This window comes from Protopterus annectens, chromosome 8.part1 (assembly GCF_019279795.1).
Source record: "Protopterus annectens isolate FY-2018-M chromosome 8.part1, PAN1.0, whole genome shotgun sequence".
In the NCBI taxonomy this organism is placed as follows: Eukaryota; Metazoa; Chordata; order Ceratodontiformes; family Protopteridae; genus Protopterus; species Protopterus annectens.
This window is the reverse complement of record NC_056742.1, coordinates 546941441-546948154: the sequence shown is the minus strand read 5'-3', so window position 1 is coordinate 546948154 and position 6714 is coordinate 546941441. Positions and strand designations below refer to the sequence as shown.

General features: G+C 39.0%; 1 non-coding gene across 1 annotated transcript; it reads right to left on the bottom strand.

Annotated features, from left to right (window-relative positions):
* Nucleotides 1-343: 343 nt before the first annotated feature.
* On the bottom strand, nt 344-416 carry TRNAV-UAC. Its single transcript has one exon. It is a non-coding gene; the product is annotated as a tRNA-Val (tRNA).
* Between the last annotated feature and the right edge of the window lie 6298 nt (nt 417-6714).

Sequence of the window (6714 nt, the reverse complement as noted above, 5' to 3'; positions counted from 1 at the left end):
TTTTGGGCATTTGCCCCCCCCCCCCATTCTTCCTGACTTGGTCCAGATTTCTTGCACTAACAGATTGAGAGGTATGATAGTCTGTGGAAACACCAGCATACTAATATCTCACATGCAAAAGCTGTGTATATTTCCAGATTCGAACCATCAACACCATTATAGTTTCATAGTTTCATAGTTTAGTACTAGGCTATCTGCCCTAGGGCATTTATAAGCCTAGCCATAGTGCATGTGGCTTTCGCCACCCCATGTAATGGTACAAAAGTATAGATTTAATTTACTGTGCCTCTGTCTAGTAGTGACACAGAGATGACCCCCTGGGTAAACCTACGATCTCCCATTATGGTTCCACCGAGGATCGAACCCAGGACCTTCTGCATGTAAAGCAGACATGATAACCACTACACTACCAAACCTATGCACTTCCAGAACCATAACAACATCCCTAGCTCACTGAGCCACACAGGCTGCCAGACAGGGATGTGTTCTTTATCGCACAATCAACAGCATACATATATACATTGTTAACCCTGCATTACATGAGACATAAAATGTGTGATCGGGTTCTATGTCACAGCACTATGATTGCCTGGTCTGCTGATATACCTTTGATGACTTATTGTTACAGCATTTGTATGGGAACACTGATGTGTTGGGGGTGGGGAAGAACAGCACATAATCTTCTGGCAGAGACAGTAGTGCAAATATCATGTGACCGCACTGTTTAACATCTCCATTGACTGCTGTAGTGAATATTCCAACCATGAGGCCCAGTGAATATTACAGAACACATACTACTGGACTTGGTAGCTGTAGTACCATGTGGATGTTACATCTCTCCAAATAGCCTACTATATTCCCTTGCATGCATGCAGCAGGTCCATACATATGATACCATATTATAGTACTCCTTACAAGTGGTGTGTAGGTGCATGACCTACCTTGCGAATGCAGCAGTTGACAGAACTGTATTTCAGGGCTGACTCTGGCTGATGCAAGCAGTACACAGCCAATACATGATTAGGTACAGGTTGCCTGACATCATTTTTAATATATCTATGTGAGCTGGAGTAAGGTGTCAGTTGCTAGGGTCTTAGGTTGTCAGTGCATGTGCTATGTGTTGTCTCTTAGCCAAAGCCAGGGTGCCCTGGGCATGGCTATGTCTGCCTACAGGGACATCATCAGGGGGTTCCTTCTCCAAGTTCTCCTGTAAGTGTGATTGTGGTGACCTAGACACTGGTGGGGGGCTGTGTATCCCTTCCCTTTGCGGATCCTACTGCAGCTGTTTCTGCAGGATCATATTGTGTAGCATGGCACATACTGTGAATATCTGTGCACATGTGGCTGGAGAGTACTGCAAGACTCCACCAGATATATCAAGGCACTGAAACCGTGACTTCAGAAGCTCAAACACATGCTCTATAATGTTTCTAGTTTGTGCGTGTGCCTCATTATGGGATTCTTCTGTGGGTGTGTGTGAATTTCTGATGAGTGCCATTATCCACGGTTCCAGTGCATAACCAGATCCCCCAGTAAATGGCCGTGTGGGATGTCCTTCCTAGAAAACATCTGGTACAGCTGTGATGCATGCCAGATATGGGAGTTATGATAACTGCCAGGGCTGCCAGCACAATAAATTCATGATAATAAATAAAACAAAGAAACCAATGGAATAAAACACTGCCCAGGAGCTCAAAAAAGTTATTTAATCAATTGTAAGTGCTTTCACCACAGCTTAATCAGACCATAAACAAAATAAGAAACACAGGTCAAATTTATAAAAAAAACATTAATCAACCCATGACCAATCCAGTAGCAGCACAAAACCCTTCCTTAAAGTGAACCACAAAAAAAGAGTATAAAAAATATGTTCATACAAAATAAGAAGTATGTTCTTATAAAATAAAAATAATACCAAAAATGTAAATGTACATAGAAAATAATGTATAAAATAATGTATAAAAATACATTAAAAAAAAAAAAAAAAAAAAAAAAAAAAAAAAAAAAATATATATATATATATATATATATATATATATATATATATATATATATACATATATATATGTGGGTCTACCTGATTACCTGATAACATCGACACGCCAAAACACCGACAACAAAATAACTGACATGACAAAACCGAAACAAACCAAAAGTTCAAAAACATGAAACTTCACATGCCCGACAATCAACAAAACAAATACATTTCCCGAAAAACACACACACAAAACAAGCACACCAAAAACCTTACAAACCTACACTAAACCTTACACACACAACTATCTATGCACTAACCTTAACCTAAACCCTAAGGTCCGTCACTATCACACTTACCTTACACGCACTCTAAACCTAACTCACTTAATCCGCCCCTAACCCTTAAGTCTGTCACTATCGCACACTTACCTTACCTGCACCCTAACCCTAACTCACTTAATCTGCCCCTAACCCTCATGTCTGTCACTATTGCACACTTACCTTACCCACACCCTGTCCCTAACTCAGCCCCTAAACCTAAAGTCGGTCACTATCGCACACTTACCTGACCCGCACCCTACCCTAACGTCCGTCACTATAACACACTTACCTTACCCACACCCTGACCCTAACGTCCGTCCCTATTGCACACTTACCTTAACATGTCGGTGTTCTCAGCGTCGGGATTCTCAACTTTCAATCATCTCTGTTGTCGATCTTCCGGTGTCGGTGTTCTCGTTGTCAGCATTGTGGACTTTCAGTGTTTTCAGGTTGACCTATATATATATATATATATATATATATATATATATATATATATATATATATATATATATATATATATGGGTCTACCTGATAACACCGACACGCCAAAACATCGACAATGAAATAACCGACATGACAAAACTGAAAGTTCAAAAACACGAAACTTCACATGCCAGACAAACCACAATCCCGACAATCAACAAAATAAATACCTTTCCCGAAAAACACACACACAACACAAGCACACCAAAAACCTTACAAACCTACACTAAACCTTACATACACAACTATCTATGCACTAACCTTAACTCAAACCCTAACCCTAAGGTCTGTCACTATCGCACATTTACCTTACCTGCACCCTAACCCTAACTCACTTAAACCGTCCCTAACCCTTAAGTCTGTCACTATAGCACACTTACCTTACCTGCACCCTAACCCTAACTCACTTAACCCGCCCCTAAACCTAAAGTCTGTCACTATTGCATACTTACCTGACCCGCACCCTACCCTAACGTCCATCACTATCACACACTTACCTTACCCACACCCTGACCCTAACATTCGTCCCTATCGCACACTTACCTTAACATGTCGGTGTTCTCAGTGTCGGGATTCACAACTGTCAGTCTTCTCCGTTGTCGATCTTCCAGTGTCGGTTATCTCGTTGTCATTCTTCTCAGCTTTCGGCGTAATCAGGTAGACCTATATATATATATATATATATATATATATATATATATATATATATATATAAATAAAACCATATATCTTAAGTCTTAAGACCTCGTCCCTTCAGAATAGATCTTGGGAAAACCTTCTCATTAGGTCCACTCCCCTGATCTGCTCTCAATGTAATAATCCACCTAACTTCTATAGTTTCAGTAAAATTCCTGGCATCACCCTCCTAGATACTGGGCTGTATCCTATTGATAACCAAGAACTGGAAGGTGTGACATGAGGTAGTATTCATAACATGTTTAGATAGGGCATTATTAGCAGAACCACAGTGTATGTTGTATAAGTGACCTTATCATTCAGGACCCTGTCCATTTTCCTAATGTAGAATGCACAGCAAATTGACCAGTGGGCCAGATAAACTACATGGGATGTTGTGCAATTAGCACCTACTTTAAAATGGAACCTATGTCCAATATCGGGATGTTAAAAATACCCATTACTAGATATGTGGCCACAATAGTTACAATTACCACAAAGTAGTGTCACCTCTCCTTCATCATAAAAGCCTTCTCAAATTTTTCTTTTTCTTATATGTAAAGTGTGGTGTATCACCAACAATCCTCTTATTTCAGGGTCAGTAACTAGAATGCTCCAATGTTTATTAGTAACTTCTACTATCCTTTTTATGTCAGTAGTATAAAAGACCAGGATAGATGTTCTGTTATGCACATCAGAATTAGATCTCTCATGAAACAGAACTGCCTGATCTGAGTAGTGAGGTTTAGCTGAATCATTCCTCATAGGGGGAATAGTGTATAAAATGTTATCCACCTCATCATCTGTATATGCTCTAGCAAGTAATCTCTCTTTAAGGTCAGCCAGTTTGGAAATAAAACCTTCATTTGATGCATTCAACCTTGAAGCTCTCATACCTTACCCTTTCACTATGTTTCTAAACACGTGAGGAGGATGCATACTACGTCTATGTAATAGGGTGTTCTTATAGCAGGATTTCCTGAAAATCCCAGTATCTAAGAGGCCATTAACCTACCTACATAACAAAACATCCAAGAATTCAATCCATGTTTCAGAATAGGATAAATAAAACTTAAGGAACGATGTGGAAGAATGTAAACTTTTTGTGGAACTTGACCATTGAACTCATCAAATTCATCAGTCCAAATAAAAAATAAATCATCCACAAATTGATGGTAGAAGGGGACATATTGTTGGAAAAAATGTATAGACAACATACATTCCTTCTCCCAAGCTTCCATAACCATATTAGCATAGCTATTGGCATTAGACATGCCCATAGCTACACCATCGTTTTGGATATAGTATACCACATCAAACAGAAATATATTATTCTCAAGCACAATTTTCATACAAAAACTAATTAAATCAATGTAGAGCTGATTGTAAGTACCATATTTAGATAAATAATTCTTGACATAGATGATGCCAAGGTGGTTGGGAGTTATCGTAAATAATGACTGAACATCCATAGTCAACAAGTGGTACTTCAGATCTAATGGTTGTGTCTTAATAAAATCATAAAGATTATTCAAAAATTGTTTAGAGAACCGAGAACCTCAGCACCCTTATATTCTTATCTAAAACAGGACATAGATGCTTCTCTACACAAATAGAGAAGGGTTCAGTGCTCCAGTTATGGCCTGCCACAAAAGGCAGTCTACGGCTGTCTTTATGTAATTTTGGAAGTCCCTGAATAACTGGAACCAAAGGCTGATCAACTAAAAAATACCTATACAAATCAAAGTTAATCATCTTGTTGAACAAACAATTATTCAAGGCATCATGAATTCTCATTTTCATTCTCTTGGTGTCATCCATATCAATCACTGCATATTGTAGGGGATCACTCAACATATTTCTCATAGCATCAAAATATTCAGACTTATCCATGATGACTATGGAGCCACCTTTGTCAGCTGGTCTGATAACTTTCATAACATCATTCTATAGACCAGTCAAAGCCAATCTTTCTTTAAATGTATGGTTATTAAAACAATAGCCCCTATGTCTATGTGATGTCCATCAAAGATTTTCTGCACATCTTGCTCAACTAACCTACCAAATGCTTCTAAAATAAGGTGATTGATCAGCATATACAAACTAGGTCTGTCTTAAAACCAAACAAATCATAATTCCTCACTCCTTCACCACCAAACTGCATCTTTAGTAAGACATTCCTAATAAACAATTTAATGTCCAAAATAGTATCAGTCACATCACCATGTTGTACAGGGATAAATGAAAGGCCTTTCCCCAAAACACTCTCCTCCTCCGGGGTTAGAGACCTCTTGGACAGGTTCCATAGAACTAAGTTTCTACCTGTCTCCGCATTTTCTTGAGGGATTGATTGGTGCTCTGTTTGGGTGATAACTTCCTTTATGCACTTCTCCTGCTCTGAGAGTGGCTCCTGTTTTGATACTGTTTGTGGATAAAGGGAAATTAAACAATTCCTCATTGAGCACTGCATTCTTATTGACCTTGTTATTTGAATTCAAGGGAATCTTCCCTCTCACATCACTTCCCAATGATAGTGTGTCAAAAGAGATGGCATTCATTACTCCAGCAGTAACATCCGTACTGCTAGCAGTTAAATTAGCCTCAGACACAGTACCAAAATTAGCATTAAGAGGAGCAGCATTAGCATCAGTTATCACAGGAGATACAACCCCCGCTCCTGATGTAGTGGGAGACAATGCCACATTAAGTCTCAATAGGTTTACTAACAGCGCTAAAGGGCAGAAAAGAGCTTTTCTGAGAGTTGGTCTTATTTCTAGGCCATGTAAAAACATGGCCCTGTTTAAAATCATTAGTGTCTTTCCCAGTTTTGAGATGCTTCTTTTGAAGCAACTTCTTTTCAAACAATAGTGCAGTCTCGATTAATTTATCTATAGAGGAATCGACCATCCTGGCTGGAAACTGATTGTATAAAGTAGACTGTTGCTCATTTATTTTAGCTACTAAAGAATCTACTTCAGGCTTGAAAAAGTCTAGTAACAGTCTCAAGTAGTTGTAACTCACCTCAAGATCAACTTTCTGCCAGTGTCTGAATAGTTACAGATGCTGCTCACCTTAGGTGGGCATTTTGAAGATCCATAAGCCTCTAGGAATAACCCTTTTCTGTAGACACACTTCAAAGTGTCGTCTTTGGGCTTGCAGACATTTGAGCTTCAAAATATTGTATTCCAGGTAATCATCGGCTTTCACGAAAGCTTCAACATCCAAATCCGGATTCTCATTCACTTCCGGTTGGGA